At 38.0% G+C, this 19,477-nt stretch overlaps 1 pseudogene; it reads left to right on the top strand.

Moving 5' to 3' along the window:
• Window positions 1-17,183: 17,183 nt before the first annotated feature.
• On the top strand, window positions 17,184-19,239 carry LOC118834356 (annotated as a pseudogene).
• Window positions 19,240-19,477: the final 238 nt, after the last annotated feature.

The following is a 19,477-nucleotide window of genomic DNA, read 5'->3' as shown; positions in this document are numbered from 1 at the left end:
TGACTCCTGGACTTGGAATGAGGAAGACCTGAGTTTAAATCTTGCCTCAGGCATTTACTAGTTATATGATTCTGGGCAAATAACTTACCCTCTCTCACCCTGAAGTTCCTCATTTATAAAATGGGGTTAATAATAGCACCTACAGGACAGTTATTGTGAGGACCAAATGCAATAACATATGTAAAATTCTTTGCAAACCTTAGAGCTCTATACAAATGCTATTATTAAGCATATTATTAACAAACTGGCATGGCTGAGGAATTTTCCATACTGATGAAACCATGGCTCATTGAATAATAGAAATAAGCGTCACTTGGAAACAAAGGTTAAGGAAAGTACACTAGGGGAGCATTCAGGAGGCAGAGTGACTTGAGAGTAAAGGAGTTTGGAATGCTTTAGGATCCACATTCCCCATAGGGGTGGCATAGACATTACTGCTAAGCCATATAACATCAGAATGTCTCTCACCTGTGCTTCCTTTCAACAGAGAATGGGAGGGGGGTAGGTGGGGGGAGGAGCGGTTCTTGCAGTTCCATACTTTTCATCAACACTTAATCCTTCTGCGAATTTCAAAGGTAAAGAGAAAAGAAGAGAAGGAGAAACAGGTTTAAAAAAAAGAAAGAAGAATGGAGCATAAGGGATGAAGAAGTGCCATAAAAACTGGATACCAACAGCAAGGCATTTTTTTAAAAAAAATTTCCTGCCAGATGTAGCCAGCTACAGTCTAACTAAGGTTTCAGCGGCAGGTATTTCATCTGTCATATCAAAACATTTTCAATACCAACTACCAATACAACACTAAATTTTGGTCTGCCATTAATGTCAACCCATTTATAATTTTGGCCCGCAGCACTACAAAAAGGCAGATGACAGCCTACTATTTCACACCTGCTGTTGAAATGAATAAAAATGACTTGAGACCCTTAAAAGGCAGAAGGAAGAAGGAAAAAAAAATCCACAACCACCAGCTCCAGGAGGCTGGAGAGAGTTTCTTATTTCCTTCCAAGGGTTTTTTTCCCCTAGTCAGGGTCTCCAAGTAGCATACGCTTTTGAAAAAAAAAAAAACAATTAATTTGTGAACATAACAGTATGTAAATAGAAAGTCTTTTTTTTAGTTTTGCGATCTTGATTAAGTAATTTAACCTCTATGAGTCTCAGTTTATTCGTTTGTAAAATGAAGAACTTGTACCAACCTGTACCTTCCAGCTTTCATGTTTTAGTAGTATATAAGTCTTTTTATGCATTATTACATTTTAAGCATTTGATTGTTTATTAGCCCTGTTAGATTTGCTTTTCCTAACAAAGTCCTCTCCATTACCTCCTATAACCCAAAAGTATGTCTTTAACTATGATATAAGCAAAATTATCTATAACTGCATTCCAACTACATTTTAAACATTTCTTGGAAATAATAATATTTTCCTTCATATTATTTTCAAATTAGAAATAAACACAAAGGAATATTCTTATATTTAATATTTCTACAGTGGCAATTTTATCTTGTATTAAATATAAATATCCTTTCCAACCTCCCTGATCAATACAATTGGTTGGGATTTCCCCCCCTAGGGAATGAGATCTCAGTGGAAGTCACTGGACATCAACACCCAAAATGATGTATTAGAATAGATGCTATCAGACATATGTAAATGTAAGGATCTAGCCTCTGAAATTCTCATTCTTGGCATGGATAGGAAAAGTTCTCAAAGAAACATAACTTTTTTTGGTGCAAAGAAAAGAGGGTGCTATTATGATGACTCATCAATAAAAGAATGGTGACAGCAGACAGTTCAGTTACATCTGCCCTGAGGTACAAAGCCATCAGCTCCCCCAAGCCTTCCCCCCCCACACACCTGGTAGGGAGCTTATATCCCAGAATTATTTGGTATCACTTTAAAGGAGGTAATGCAAGGGTTGAGTCTTAAATGCCCTTATCCTAGAATCATAGAGTCATAGAAAAGAACCCAATCTTTCATTCTATAGGTGAGAAAACTGAGGTGAATGGAAGTAACTTGTCCAAGATCATATACCTACTTGGTGGTAGAGCCAAGCATAGGACACAGATCTCCTTACTGCTAGTCTGGTACTATTTCCAGTAAGTACCTCTAAATCTTGAAGGTGTCATTTTCTTTTAAAGCCAAGGATGTCATATTTGCATGTATTGCCTGAATCAAATTATATGAATATATGTACGTGTATATGTATATGTGTATGTATATATATATATATATATTTATACACACACACACACACACACACTTATGTATGCATGTTTTTCCTTTGCTAAGTAGGAGAGAACAGAGATAGCAACTGACTAGCAAATTCATCTCTCCTTCCAAGAGGAAGACAAAGAACTGTTTAGTACATCAAGATAAAATTATCAACCATCTGTGAAGCAAGCATCAAAGACACAATTAAAATACCAATGCTCATTTCCTTCGAGTCATTTATAACAGTGCTAGGTGTGCACATGGAAATGTTCTTTCCAGGGACTTACACCATTCTTGGAAGAAAACTCATACACTACATTCCCCCATCCCCCATTCAGAACAATTAGGACTGCTGTAACAATAATCTTAATCAGAGTTAGCAGAGACAGTCAAGGACAATGAAGGGTTATAGGAGCATTGTTCCTCCTCCCCCACGCCCAGTCTTAAAGATGTGACAGCTGGAATTTAAGAGAAAACAGGTGCATTGCACTTGATTGGAATACACTAAATCTTATACCAAAGCTGCAAGAGAGCTATGAAGGTGGGAAAGGAGGAGTAGTGGGTGAAGGAGAAAGAGGTAGAACTAACTGATTTACTTATAAATAGAACAGGTGTCAATACCAGCTAGGATTTGTGTTACACGCTCAAAAGTTAAGTGAATAACTGGTTGTCTGGCTGGTGGAATGAAGCAATGAAGGAACAAATGAACGAATGAAGGAATCAAAGTGTTTGGAATGAATGAATGAACAAATCTGTATAACATGGTTTACCCAAGTTATTAGTGATCCTGGAACAAATTTGAAGAAAAGGAGCCTTAACTCACAAATGCATAAAGATGCCGTAGGCAGCCATGTTGTTGGGTAACGGTGGGTTTATCAAATATTGACAAACATGAAATGATTGTAATCAGTCACTGTCAGAGGAGAACAGGTCCCCTCCTCTCTTTTACAAATGATCCAATTAAAGGAAACATGTTGGCTATAAAAGTCAAAATCAACAATGCACTATACACTGACAACCCATCCAACATATAAAATCAATAGAGCATTCTGCTGCCATCCAGCACAAAGCGACAGTAGCAACTTCCCCACCTCTTTAGTCAAATATGACACTGTATCAATCGATCAAAACTCAGTCCTTATTGAACATAGGCTTCTGTAGAATGCAAACCACATTGTGCTTTCCCCATTTTATTTCAATAAAGTTTAACTTAAAGGCATAATGCCTGAGAGCGCTCAGCTGTTTTGCGTGGGGTTTCCTTGCAAAATCCACAAATACCTACCCAAAGATCGCAGTACCATTGTATTGTATCTACTGTCAGATTGCAATAAAGCATGCTGCCTGGAATGTAAAGCCCTCTAAATCAGAGACTAGTAATAAGGCTGTTGCAGTACCACGGACTTGTCCACATTATCCATTCTGTGCAATAAACTAGGTGTGTACAACTCTCACTAGACATTTGAATCGCAATATACCTAAAAGAAGCAGAATGGGGCAAAAAAAAACACTGTGAGTTTAACACAGCCCAGGACATTTCTAACTTAATCTTGCTGTAGTAGAAAGAACACAGGATTGGGAGTCAGGCAATGTGAATTCTGGTCGAATTAGGTAGCTTTAACTAGCTCTGTAGTTTAAACTCAGTCCCTTAATCTCCTTGGGACTCTGCCTCTTCATTCTAATGGGGATAAAAAACACACTACTTATTATGTGCTAAATACTATTTTAGGTGCTGCAGATACAAAGATAAAAATGAAAAAAATAAAACATCCTGCCTTCAAGGGGCTTACATGGTGGGAACATGTAGAATGTTAGATGTTAGAGCCAGAAGTGGTCCAACGCTTTCATTTTATACTTGAAAAAAAGTTGAGTCCTAGAAAGGTAACGTGACTTGCCTATGATTTCCCATAGCTAATTAGTCCCAGAGCTGAGGCAAGAATCCAATTTGGGCAAAGGTCATTGTCCATTTGCAGCATATATTAAAGGAGTAACTTGGTTTGTGTGCATCAGATTTTGTCATTATATGGACAATAGATGTTCATCATTTTTAGTTCCCCTCCCTTCCCTTTTCTCCAGTGTGCACAGTTAGGCTGATATTTTTCATATGACTGTGGAAGTCACTGAAGAAGATTTTTAATGATGCAATTATTACATCAATTTATAAGTTACACAATTTAGAAATTCTGTAATAGAAACTTTTCTATTACAATTCTAACTTTATTGCTTCACTTCATCTCTTCAAGCTTGGTTGCTTCTAAGATGGACCCTTGACCGAATCCTACCCTCTAAAAAGACTATTTCTCCAAAGACAGAAATGTAGACAAACAGGTAATACATTAATTATACCACCTTCTTTTGGAAAAATTTGGGAAAGTGAATGAACTTCCCTTAATATTATATACACCCTATGAGAAGATTACTATAGGTGTTATTTCCCATTGTATTCTTTTTTGTATAGTTAAAGGAACTGGGGGTAAGAAAAGGTTAAATGACCTGCCTGCGGTCACACAGCATGTAAGTGCTGGAGACAAGGTTTTAACCTAGTTGACTTGCAAATCCAATTCTTACATGGAATTTATATGTGTATCTCTATTACCTCAAGCCGAAAAAAAGATTTTATGTGTATATGTACACATACATATACTATAATATATACATATATATTTTTGCGTATATATGTGTGTGTGTATTCCAAATAAAATCCTACCTTCCATAAGAACGCTTTCCCAAACACCAGTAGTATTAATCTTCCCTCTGTTAATTATTTTCACTTTATCTTGTATATATCATGTTGGAATATTGTTGTTTCAAAGGTAGTCTCCTCCATTAGATTTTGACTTCCTTGAAGGCAGGGACTGTTTTTTGACTTTCCTTGCAACCCCAGCATTTTGCAAAATTTCTGGCACATAGTAGGTGATTAATAAATTATTGTTGACTAACATGTGTGTATATATGTACATATATGTGTACTCAAATATATATACATATATTCATACAATATACATATATATGTAAAGCGCTGTGCAAATCTTAAACTGCTATCTATGTATGTTAGCCATTTAACAACAACAATCCTCATTATTATATTAAGGGAATTTAATTTGATTCTTTGATTCTGTGTCCAATTGTCTTTGTATGAACTCACTATTAATTGCTTTAATTTGACCTCTCTATGCAGACAGAATTGTTTTCTATTGTCTATTCATCTCTATTTATCCTAAATACTATAGAATATGTGCATGTACACATACTACACACATATACATACACATACATCCATGTGAATATATGCATATTTCTATGTACACATATAGCAATGCATGTACACAGGTATATACATGTATATATGCATGTATTATGTGTGGATAGGTGTGAATAGGTACGAAATGATCTGGAAAATGAGAGAGAATATCCAAATCCATGACACACATTCAAATATCTGGATATTTCAGAAGACCTGTGATATCATCAACAGGGTCACTCCTTCAGGGACGTTAATCACAACTTATCTTGTGCTAAACTTCCTGCATCCTGTAATCCTTCAGAGAAGTTCCAACCAACATAATAGCGATCTTCTTCTAGTCTTCTTGATATTGAATGGATGCCAGTGGAGCCTTTCTTCTATCCACCAACAGTTCCCTGTTGCTTTTGCCTCATGACTGGGTGACTTTCTCTTCAAATTTTACATCACTTTTATCTATGACCTTTCAAAAACTGCTCTTATAAAACTTCTGGATAGTGTGTTATGGCCTACTTGTGGCCACCATGCATTTCTGCCTTATTTGGATGATAATCAATGGGAACTCTAAGGAGACTTTCATATTTCCTGCCTTTGACCAAAGCAGCATTACTAGCAGGATATTATTTTCTTCTTAATTTACAAATACATTGTTTTCCAGGAAGAAGATTGGGGTCATTAAGACACAGGTTACTAAAGGCAAATCAGTTCATTCTCCTGTTCCTGTTGAATTTGGGGCTTAGCTCACTAGCATTGCTTAGAGTCCATTCAAAATGTACAAACTGATAATAAAAGTCGATCAGGTAGCTAACCAGCTGTAGATCAGTCTGGACAATAGGCATGGTTAACCTACTTAGATTTCGTAGTGTGATTATTAAGGCAAACCCAAGAGATTCTAGTGGGATTATAGGGTAATGACAGCGTATAGTCTAAAAGCATCAAATTTCTATAAGACTTTAAAACACCTCTCCAAACTACCCAGTAAGGTAGGTAACACAAATATTAATATAAGCATTTTACAGATGAAAACATTGAGACTTAGTGAGATGAAATGATTTGTCCATGATCACAGAGGTAGTAAATATCTAAACCAGAACTGAGTTCAAACCTGGCTTTCTATTTACTTCAAGTCCACTGTTTCATTTTATATTTACACACACATATATGTTGAATTTGGTATACATACATGCATGTGTGTATATACATATATGTATGTGTATATAGGTATAAGTATGTGGATATACACACATATACATATATACACACACATATATACACGCATACATATATGCATACACACTATATACATATGTGTGTACATTTATACGATACATATATACACATACATGTACATATATACACACATGTATATATGCATATATGTGTGTGTGTGTATATATATGTATATGAAATATGGAATTCAACTAACCTCTGTTGAGAGAAGGGGACTCAGGGAATCTGTCTATTCTGAACACATGCCAGCTGGAGTAGAGGGGCAAGCAGGATGCATGAGTGACCCAAGGATGGTGCTCTTTTCTTTATTTCCTGAAAGAGTTATTAAGCTAGAATCATATCTCTCTTCCTGCCCTGCCTCCCAATCTTTCCAATCTAAGGGTCTTATATTTAGTGATTCAGAGAGAAATTTGTTGCCCTACTTGCTTTTAAGGAGGAGAGTTCACCTTAACTTACACTCAACAGTTTAGTTCCTTCCCATTAAATACTGGTTATTATAAAAGACCATCCCAAATAGTAGTGGGTAAACCCATTTCTGCAAGCTAAATAGCAGACAGAAATTAGAGAAGACATACTGATTAGAATTTACCAAATAATATATAAGGATAAATGAGTTCTTCATGGGGCAGTGAGATTAGATCCCAGCTTAAACCAAGAGAGAAGGCCCAGTCTCACCCAAGGGAAAGTCTCCAAAGACCCTAGAGACTCAAGCTGGCAGTTAGGGGTATGTTGAAGAGTTGGCTTCTCCTATGTGTCTGAAACTTGTCATGTCTTTTTTTTCCTCCCCAGACTGTCCTCTGTCTACATATGTGTCTCTTTCCAAAAGTCTCTGGAAATGCATATGACTTTCTTCCAAGAAGCTCTGGTACCAACCTCTACTCCTTATTCAGTTACACAGAATTGTCTCAGCATTCTATTCGCTAATCTGTAGTCACATCTTTTTTTTCTACATACCAACAATGCACAAAGTGTCCAAGATTTTATTGGAAGCCTGAATTAAGAATTACGCCTATGATGTACAAATGCTATGCCATATACTAAGGATCCAAAAGCCACAAAAAGATTAAACAAGAAAAGAAAAGAAACTACTCCTCTGTTCAAGAAGTTTACATTCCGCAGAGGATATGTCATATAAAGAGATAAATAATAGCGGGGTAATTTGAGTAGGAAGAGCCCACTAATAACCAGTGGCATCAGAGAAAGTTGGACCTAGGAGGTAACAATGTAATTAAGGTGGCCTGGAACCATACCTACTCACATGTTTCTAAGCAACCACTTACTGTACCTACTCTCCATTCCCTTGTAGCTGTTTCTGATTGGTGAGTGGTCAATTGATGAACCTTCCTAACTTTTTCACCCACAAAAATCCCTTATAAGAAACTTCTCTTTTTTGTTATTTGTTCATTTACTCCACTTTATTTAAGTGACTCTGAAGAGCCCAAAAGAGTTCCTATACTATTGATGATTTGTTGTTGTTCGGTCATTCAATTGTGTCCAACTTTTTATGACCCCATGGACCAGCGCTGGGGAACCTGTGGCCTTTTGATTGAGTCCAAGTTTTACAGAAAAAATCCTTTTATTAACTCATCAGTGACCTGTTTGCCTCTGTGTTACAAGCTCAGTCCCAAAGAATTCAAGAATGTTTTCTTTTTAAGGTATCATCTGTAATGGAAAGCAAAGTGGAACTTTTCGCTGTTTTTCCTTTTGGAGTGCTTCTCAGCACTAAGGCAACCAAGTGCCTTTGATTGAATCAAGAGTCTTTGATGACCTGCTTAAGTCACAAGAAAGCCTAAGTCACATGAGTTTGAGTCACATGGTTGTGATGCCCTCTGACCCTGAAGAAGTGTATTTATACTCTGAAGTTAGCATTTTGCTTTGGGGCTCACTCATTGGAAAAGTGTTCATGTAATCTGGCTAGACGAGATGCTGGGTAGCTATTAAGGAGCCCCTAGACTTTGAAAATCCAGATGTTGGTGCTTATCTCTCTGATAACTATGTATGTATTGCTATGGATAGACAGAAGCCCTGTCTGCTGCTTTATTTGCTCTGTTTATATAATTTCTGTTTGTGTTTTCTCTGAAGTTCAGGGTGCTGACTTTTCCCCCTGAACTAAGTGAATGATATATGTGTGTTTAATTATAGTGAGATTGTAAACCCCTTAAAGTTGCTTTCCCTAGAAAAGCAGATCAAAGAACCTGTGCTAGCAGCCTTCCTGTGTGCTGGTGTTCTTGGCCTTACACCTCCACAGCAGCTGCAAGTAGCATTGTTGTTACATCATCTGAGAGAAGGGAGTCTAATCTGTAAGACAGTTTAGGGTTGTTCAACTTGGTCACAGAGAGGAAAGGCGATATTTCAGAGGCAGATTCCACTAACAACTTAAGGGAAAACTCTATAACTATCAGAGCTGGCCAAAAGTGAAATAGGCCACCCTGGAAAGTCATATGTTCTTTATGAGAGGTCTGTAAGTGATGGGTAGATGAAGGCTTGTTTCAGGTGACATATGTGACACTTTTGCTCAGGTATGAGTCAAACTAGTTGGTCTCTGTGGACGCTTTTGTGTCAGAGATTCTGTACAAACAACAAATTCTATATATTAAAGAACTCCAAACATTAAAGGTGACATATTTGCATGAAAGAATGCTAAAAGTTCCAGCATGACAAATAATACTATCCTACACATGAGGAAGAAAGAAATTACTTCTGACCCACCCTCAAAAGCATAAAATCTTTGAAGTATATTTTCAAAAGTGGGGCTAGATTATACTGGGCAATCCATATGGTCTCACTCAGTTTCCCACCTACTTGTGAATATTGGTAATGGTGTAGAAAGTGAATGTGGCAAGAAGTCCTTGCAGATTAAAAGTAGGGAGCAAGGAATTATATCAGAGAAGTAGAAGACAGAGCCCGACCTACCAGGAGATGATGGCTGAGTGATAGAGGAAAGACAGATTCAAAAGAAACCTACCTCCTTAAACATTATTTAATATTTTATATTATAAATTATATAATTACATAAATTATAAATATAACTAATTATATAAACATGTATAAACCTAGAACATTATCAGTAATGGGTTAGCTAAGTGGCTCAGTGGATAGAAGCCTGGGTCAGGAGTCAGGAACATGAGTTAAAATCCAGCCTCAGATACTTACCAGTTACGTGACCCTGGGCAAATCACCTAGCTTCTGCTTGCCTTAATCCAATGAAGAAGGAAATGGCAAACCACTGTAGTACCCATGGACAGCATTGATGTGCTATGGTCCATGGCAGGGGTAGGGAACCTGGGGCCTGGAGGCCCTTCGACTGAATCCAAACTTGTAACACAGAGGCCAACAGGTCACTGATGAGTTAATCATTATTTATCAAGTACCTACTGTGTGCTGACTCTGTAAGACTTGTGTTGAGCAGCCAAGAAAGCAGAGGTTGTATGGCTAAAGTGATCTCATGATCTAGCTAAAGATAACTGACTTCGTAGATGCTTCTCTTTCTGCCCCAAGAAAAATCCCTATTTTAGCTATTAACTAAAAGGAGAGAATTCATTTTTACTTTATTTTTTCTATCAGTCTGGATATTAATATCTTGATTACCACGATAGTATCTAGGCATTAAAGTTATGTTTCCAATTTTTCATTTAGATGAAAGATATTCCACATTGCCTAGTACACCACTAAGGGGTATATAAATGATCTACAGCTTTTCTTTTCATTTCTTTTTTTTTTTAATTTAAGAAAACACATGCTTATTTGGATTTCTTCTCCTGCTGCTGCTCAGGAGAGAAACAGCATGGGCAAGCTGTGGCAACATTGTTAACCATATAAATGACCTTCTAATTGCCTAGACCTCCTAGATCACCTGGGATATCACAGTCTAAAATTTCATTCTAGCATTTTATTCTTTCTGTCCCCTGGTGGGAGGTCAGTTTCATATCATATGAGAGAAAATGCCACTCAATAATAATAATGATAGTTAACATTGAAATATTGCTTTACAGTTACCAAACAGCTTTACATATGTAATCTCATTCAATCCTTAAAACAATTTCTCAGGGTAGGTGCTATTATTATCCGCATTTCAAGGATGAGGAAGTTGAATTTAAATGAGATTAAGTGACTTGCCCATGGTCACACAGTTAGTAAGTGTCTAAGGCAGGATTGACATTATAATCTTCCTTTTTCAAAGTCCAGCATTTTAGCCACTACTCCAAACTGTCTTTTACTGCAGCTATACTCAGCTGTATACTTTGCTTCCTCAGACCTCACTGAAGTTCTGAAAAAAATTCTCTACCAAAGATGGGCAAGCCAAATTTGATCCAAATGTACCTACTCCCCCTCCAAAGTGTAACCAGCTAATGGGACAAAGTAGATGGTATCTTCCAAGGGAATGAATCAGAGACCACTCTTCCTCACTAAAATCCTCAACCATTTAATGAAGGCAATCAGGGAATTTCCTTCATCATTTCCAATGCAACCAACTGCCTGGATTTCATGATCTCCAGAAACTCATCATTCTGCAAGATGAAGTAACTTTGAAACTCACATCTCTTCAGATTCTTTCATATCCTGGCTACAGGATTTCATCATGTCCCAGCTGCAACATTGGGCATCCCCCCAATTTCTTTTTTATGTGTTGTCTTCTCCATTTAATCTCCTTGAGCACAGAGACTATCATATCTTACCTTTCTTTGTATCCTTGGAATTTGGCACAGTGCCTGGCACATAAGAGGTACTTCATAAATGTTTATTGACTATTGACTGAAGCTCACAACAAGCCACCCTTCTGTTAGCATTATGGAACTTTGGAATAAATCTTACCAAAGGCCTTTTCTGTAACCATGTGATTCTCTGATTAGAGAAGTTGACATCCAGGAGGACCTGAGTTCAAATCTGCACTGACTTGACACACTAGCTGTGTGACTTTGGGGCAAGTCACTTAATCCCAATTGCCCTGCTTTCCCCCTTCCAAAAAAAAAAGAAAAGGAAAAGCTGACATCCTCAACTCTGACAGCATATGAATTGTGGGAGGGATTAAAACCTAAATGTTTGTTTGGCTTCCAAGAGTCACAAGGTTGAAGAACTCCCTTCCACATTCAAACATTTCCTTTGTCCTCTTCTATGAAAACTTAGAGTGTTAAAGAAATTCCATCTCTTGCATCTTCAAGCATTTTCTCTGACTGTCTCCCATGCCTAGAACATTCTCCTTCCACTTCTGCTACTGAACTCCTTAGTTTAAATCCTGCCTAACATCCCACTTTCTACAGGACTCTTCCATAACCCCTCTCAATTCCAGTGTTTTCCCTTCTTTTATATTTTACTATTTATCTTATACGTGTCTTGTATAGATTTGTTTGCATATTGTCATCCACCATTACATTGTAAGCTCCTTGAGGGAAGGGTCAGATTTTTGCCTCTTTTTGTATCCACTGTACTTGGCACAATGCCTGGCACCTAGTAGACTCTTAATAAATGTGTATTGAATAAATGAATTAAAGCCATTATGGAGAAAATAAAATCACCTAACAGGGGAGTCAACCCCTAACCAGCTCACATAAAGAGTAATGCATACATCAGAGACTTAATATTTTGTCCATCAGACCTCATCGTTTCGACATGGTAGTTAATTCAATCAAAAATTTTATGTACAGTTGAATGAGGAACTATGTAAATGGTCTAGTGGAAAGACTGATAGGCTTAGAGTTAGAAAGAGCTAGGTTCAAATAGTCCCTCAGATACATACTAGTTGTGTGACTTTCCTCTCGGGCTCAGTTTCTTCATTTGTAAAAGGATAAGGTTGGACTCGGTTGTCGCTGAGTTCTCTTCTAGCTCTAAATGTTTTATCCTATTATCACAAGTAGTTCAGTGCTTATTCCTTTGGACTGGGTCCAGTGGAATTGAACCTTCTTGAATACACGAGATTAAAGATAGGGACATTCTTTGAGTATATGAATAGCCCTAACTCTGAAACTAATTAGCTGCGTGAACTTAGGTAAGACACTTCTCTGATGTTTTGCTTTTTTTCCTTCTCTGTTAAAAGAGAAGGAATTTTTAAATTCTCTTCCAGATCTAATATTGTTATGATTCCATTCTTTGAGCTATGATCTCTACACTTACAGTCTTCAATCCATTTGTTAGAAAAGACTTAATTAAAACTATCAAAGAATAATTAAGACCATGGAGCATAAGAAGTAAAAATTTTATTAATTAATAAAATTCTTGTTTCATTGTGAATGAATCTGGTTCCTTCGGATGTGTCTACCAGGCAGCCTGAAAAGTACTGTGGTCAGGGGGAATTATCAGATTGGGTGGGCAGCCTAGGCACCTTCCTATGTACTGAACATCCCTGCTCTCTCAGAAATCAAGTTCCTTAAAAGCAAATCTCAATGGCTGACTTCAGGCTATCTATCCATACAGGAAAGCTGGTTCAGATCAAATAAGCAACAGAATAAGGGATTTGCCTACGCCATGGACCTTCAGAAATACTTGAAGATATTCTGTCGACCTTTTTTTCTTGCCCCTGAAGAAACCTTGCTTCTCTTCACTGAAAGTCAGGGTGTAACCTGAGGTCAGATGGAGAAACAGAGAAATACCAGAGGGAAAGCTCTTCTCACAGCATGTCCAACCTGATTAAAAATGAGGATTGCTGCCTGGCCTTGCCCTTTGAGAGGAAGCTCTCATGGGAATGCCAGACAAAAGAGGTTAAACACAGCCTGGCTAGGAAAACCTCATAGCTACTCAGTGATCTCCTGGCACAGAAAAAAAGATGAAACCCTAGAGCTTTCTACTCAGGCCTAAGTGTCATCAAGTAAAAGGGCCGTGTTTCTTAAATGACAATATAAAGTCTGCTGCCCATCGTTCAAGGTCCTCCCTGATCTGGACCTCCCCCTATGTTGAATACTTCAGCTGTAAATCTATATCCTGTGATCCTTCTCCAAGAGTATCTCTCCTCTGCTCCCCACAACACACATGTGAAGCTTTTCCTCTCACAGTCCCATGAACACGTCATGTTCATTCCATCCTCCAAATCTTTGTCCATGGTGTTCCTATCTCCTGGAGTGCCATTATCTGGCAGATAGACCCATCTTTGTAGACTTTACAATTAGTGCAGTAGCTTATTTCCTAGGTTTGTATTTTCTTGTTCATCCTGGGTCTGATGGAGGGAAGGAGACTGATAATAGTAATAACCATTTATATCCATTTGTATTTGGGAGGAAATATACCTTCACAATAATCATGGCTGACATTTATATAGTGATCTAAATATGTTTTCTCACTTGATCTTCGGAACAACCCAGTGATATAAGTGCTGTCATTATGCTCTCCATTTTAAAGACGAGATAACTGAGGCTGAGAGAAATTATGGCTTGCTCAGAATCATACTGTTAACTGTCTGAGGCAGGATTTAAACCTAGTAACTGACTCCAAATCCAGTACTCTGTTCCCTGTAGTCATCCAACAAGCATTTATTAAGCTCTTCCTGCATGCCAGGCTATAATTTTACTAAACACTGGATGTACCATTTTCCGTGTATGAGACACATCCTTTTCCAAAAATTTTGGGATCTAAAAACTGGGTGCATCTTATAGAGTGGTTGTAGATTTTTTTACTTGCATTTCCCACTTTTTCCGAGCTTGCTGTCTTCAAGCTCATTGTTTCACATTTGTTACTGGTATATTAGGTTACATTTTGCCACATTCTGCCCAGAAATGGCTCAGAAAAGATTTTTGTACAATGCTGAATTCAAGTTAAAAGTGATCCAGTTTGTAAAAATGAATAGAAATCATGCTGCTGAACATAAGTTTGGTCCTCCTCCAACTGAGAAAAGAATCCGAGACTGGCTACGGGAAGAAGAAACCCTACTGAAAACGCCATGGCAGAAGAAGGCCATGAGAGGCAAGTCAGCAAAATGGGCTGATTTGGAGGGGGAATTGAAGATATGGATTGAAGAGCAAAGGGCAATTGGAATTCCTGTGTCCACAAAGATGGTTCAGCATGATGAAAAAGAAGTTACTGATTTCAAAGGGGGCCACAATTGGTGCTTTAGGTTCATGAAACAGAATAGACTAAGCATGCGTACATGCACCAGACTTGCCCAAAAGATGCCTGAAAGCTATGAGCAGATGAATAAAACTTGAGTTCAATAATTTTATGTAATACATTTTTTTTTCAAATTTCGGGCCCCAAAATTAAGGTGCATCTTATACGCGGGGAAATACAGTATAAAGAAAGTCAAAAGCCTACCCTCAAGTAGCTCACAGTCAATGAGGAGAGACAACATGCAAACCATATACAAATAAGACGTATACAGGATTAGTTGGAGATAAACAATGAAGGAAAAAACACTGGTATTAAGGGTGTATAGAAAGTCTTCTTGTAGAAGGTGGAATCTCAGCTAGGACTTGAAAGAAGCCAGGGAATCCAGGAGATGAGGAGGTAGAGAATTCCCTGAACCAACCAGCTACCTTTCCTTATAGATAGTTGGCCTCAGAGTCAAGAAGAGTTAGAGCCAAGTCTTGGTTTTAACACATAGTAGGTATTTGATCCTGGGCAAGTCCATAAGCTCTTAGGGCTCCCAAGAGCTCTTCAGAACTCTAAGATGAGGAGCATGTACAATTATGGTAGGACTTTCCTCATTGGCAATCAGGTACATCAGCAGTCATTCCACCTTGCCCCTCCAAAAAAAATCATATTGACATAACACTTTAAGATTTATAAAGAACTTTTCTTATAATATTACTGTAAGGTAGTCATTTTAACTGTAATTATCCCTATTATCAGGGATGTTTTTGTTGTCAAGTTGTTTCAGTTGTGTCTGACTCTTGGTGACCCCATTTGGGGTTTTCTTGGTCAAGATACTGAAGAAGTATGCCATTTCCTTCCTCAGCTCACTTTACAGATGAGGAATTGAGGCAAACAGGGTTAAGTGACTTGTCCAGGGTCACATAGCTAGTAAGTGTCTGCGAACAGATTGGAAATCAGCTCTTCCTGACTCCAAGTCCAGGGCTTTATCTACTGAGCCACTTGATTGCCATTCAGGGATTTTATGAGGCTCAAATGAGAGAATGGATTCACAAACCTTAAAGTGCTATATAAATACCAATTATTGTTATCATCATCATTATCAGCAGCAGCAGCAGCCTTAGAGTCACCAGGCCTCTATTTAGCAATGATTTCATTCCCTGAGCCTGAGCACTTCTTACTGTTGAATTCAAGGAATGTTTAAAGAACAAAACAGGATAGTGCTAATAAATGCTTAACAATAGTTTCTGCAAAGGGGAAAAAATGTATTCTCACACATTTTTAAATTTAACTCATCGATCTTATTAATACCTTCTTAAGTCTGACAATCAATGAAACAATTAATGAAATCATTATTGTAGTAACTTGAAGCTTTGGAGGTGTAAATATTCAAATTCAAAATTTAACAATGGGCTTTCTTAAACTGGCAAGACCTGGCTTCAGCACGTCCTTGACTTACAGATGAGAAAACTGAAACTTATAGAGGTGAATTGACAAGATTCACAAAGCTAGTCAAGAGGCAGTCAGAACTTAAGCCCAGGTGTTGTTCTTTAAAATGGATTTTTTCCCCAATTTACAAGTATTCATTTCCTCTTACTCCCACCTACTCCTATTTATCCTTCTCCCCCCCCCCAAAAAAAAAAGAAAAAAAATAAGGAAAGAAAGAAAAAAAGAGGAAGCCTTTATAACAAATATGCATAAATCTTTTAAAAATATGCCTTGTTTTTCCTCTTCAGTCCACCACCCCTTTTTGTCAGAAGATGTGTAACATGTTTTATCATCTTTCCTTTAGAATATTGGTTTCTAATTGTAATCTTCTCACTCTTCTCAAAATTTGTTTTCTTTCTTTGTAATTTTTTGTTATTCTATAAATTGTTTTGCTGCTTCTGCTTATTTAAATCTGCATCAAGTAATACAGTTCTCTAAGTTTTCACTGAAACCTTTTTATGGTGAAATAATATTCCATTAAATTAATATACTGTAATTTGTTTAGCCACTCCCCAAATTCAGGCAACCATTTAGTTTTCAGGTTTTTTTTTTTTTACTGAAATTGTTATTATAAATATTTTGCACTTATAGGTCCTTTTCTTCTTTTTTTGATCCCTTTGGGTTATATACGTATTAATCGTATTACTGTGTGAAACTATATATAACTTAAGAACTTTGGGTGCACAATTCCAAATTAATTTACAAAGTGTCTGAATCATTTCACAACCTCTCAAAAATTATATTAATATGCCTATCTTCTCACATCCCCTCCAACAACTGTTATTACCAATTTGACGAGTGTGAGGTAGGTCCTCAAGAGTTATTTTAATTTGCATTTCTCTAATTATTAGTGATTTGGAGAATTTTTTTCTTATGCTTATTAATAGCTTGGATTTCTTTAAAAATTTCCTTTTTAGCTCTGTTTAGCTTGGACCGACTGGGGCAGCGGCAGCACAGAAGAGAAGGTGGCTTTGTGCAATTGTCTACACATTTAATCTGAGAAAATGAAGACTGAGCAGCCAGAAGAGACCTTCCCCAATACTGAAGCCAATGGTGAATTTGATAAGCGCCCTGCTGAAGATATGGAGGAGGAGCAGACCTTTAAAAGATCTAGAAACACTGAAGAGATGGTCGAACTTCGCATATTGCTTCAAAGCAAGAAGGCTGGAGCAGTGATTAGTAAAGGAGGCAAACATATTAAAGCACTTCGTATAGACTACATTGCCAGTGTTTCAGTCCCAGAGAGCAGTGGTCCCGAGTGCATATTGAGTATCACTGCAGGTATTGAAACAGTTGGAGAAATTCTGAAGAAAATCATCCCTACCTTGGAAAAGGGCCGGCAGTCGTCATCACTCACTGCAACCAGCCAGCTTCCGCTCTAATCTGACGCTGTGGAATGCTTAAATTACCAGCACTTATAAAGGCATGAACTTTGATTGTGAGTTAAGACTGTTAATTCACCAGCGTCTGGGTCAAAGGTGCTAAAATCAAAGAATTTCGAGAGAACACTCAGACAACTATCAAGCTTTTCCAGGAATGCTGGCCTCATTCCACGGATAGAGTTGTTCTTATGGGGAAAAGCCTGATAGGGTTGCGGAGTGCATAAAGATCATACTGGATCTTATATCTGAGTCTCCCATCAAAGGAGTGAACAACAACCCTATGATTCCAATTTCTATGATGAAACCTATAACAATGTGTAAAGTTAATTAAGGTGGGATAGTTTACTGTTTTCTCTTTTAGCACTTATTTAATGAAGTGCCCTTGATGAGTCCAGCCTTTGTTTCTTTAATTAAATCAGGAGTCTTTGATGACCTGCTTGCCTCAAGGCAAAGCCTAGACCCCCTGGGTTTAGGGAGCATGTTTGTGATGCTTTTAGGTGACCTGGGTGAGTGGCATGTGTGATTCACCTTTGACCCTGAATAAGATATATAAACCCAGAGGTTGGCCTTCTCCCTTGGGGGCTGTCAGCCACTGGAAGAGTGGAGGGGGACTCTGGGCAGCTGCTCTAAGAGCCCTCCGGCTGGTGAACCCAGGTGTCAATGCTTTTTGGTAACTATGAATTGTGATTTGGTCTGTTAACATTGTGTATGTTTGTGTTTGCTCTGAAGTTCAGGTTGCTGGCTTTTCCTCCTGAACTAAGTGAATGATACTTGAATGTTGGATTAAAGTAAGATTGTTAATCCCTTAACGTTGCTTTCCTTAGTAAATCAGATCCAAAGAACCTGTGCTGGCCACTCTTGTTGTTGGGCTTGTGTTGGTTTTTCACCTCCACAACAGCTGCTAGCTGAATTGTTGCTACACTACAGAGATTTCACAATGATGTTTGATGATTGACAATGATGCTTTCGTCAGATTTCCAATGCAGGGAAGAGGTGGCTTTGCTAGAACACCTCCAGGCCGTGTTGGGCATCCTATGCCCCCATCTAAAAGGGATTATGATGACATGAGCCCTTGCAGAGGACTGCCACCACCTCCTCCTGGAAATGGAGGCAGAGGTATTGCAGAGCCCGAAATCTTCCTTTTCCTCTACCACCACTACCTAGGGGAGGAGATCTTATGGCTTTATGACAGAAGAGGAAGGAAGACCTCGTGACCATTATGATGGCATGGTTGATTTTCGTGCTGATGAGATTTGAGACTCTGCAATAGACACATGGAAATCTTCCTAATGGCAGATGGCTTATGAACCATAGGTTGAGTACCATGAGTTTATGGGTGGTTCTGGATATGATTATGCTTATGCAGGGGGTCGTGGCTCATACAGTGATCTTGGTGGACCCATTGCAACACCTATTCCCAAAGATTTGGCAAAGGTAGTCAGTGAATCAAACAAATACGTCATAAATCTGGAGCATCAATCAAAATTGATGAGCCTTTGGAAGGATCTGAGGATCAAATTATTACCATTACAGGAACACAGGACCAGATACAGAATGCACAGTATTTACAGGAAAACAGTGTAAAGCAATATGCAGATGTTGAAGGATTCTAATGCAAGATAGTTTTTCTTTTTTATAGTGTGAAGCAGTATTCTGGAAAGTTTTTCTAAGACTAGTGAAGAACTGAAGGAGTCATGCATCTTTTTTTTCGATCTGCTTCTGTTTAAAAAGTCAACATTCCTCTACTTCATACGAGTTCTGCATTTGAAGTGTAGTGAAATCTTTGCTGTTCACCAGATGTAATGTTTTAGTTCCTTACAAACAGGGTGGGGAGGGGGAAGGGTGCAGAAAACTAACATTGAAATTTTGAAGCAGCAGCAGAGTAGGTGAATTTTATTTTTGTTCATTGTCGGTGG

Source organism: Trichosurus vulpecula, chromosome 1 (assembly GCF_011100635.1).
Source record: "Trichosurus vulpecula isolate mTriVul1 chromosome 1, mTriVul1.pri, whole genome shotgun sequence".
NCBI classification, from domain to species: domain Eukaryota; kingdom Metazoa; phylum Chordata; class Mammalia; order Diprotodontia; family Phalangeridae; genus Trichosurus; species Trichosurus vulpecula.
The sequence above is the reverse complement of the archived record's forward strand: the minus strand, read 5'-3'. Positions and strand labels throughout refer to the sequence as shown.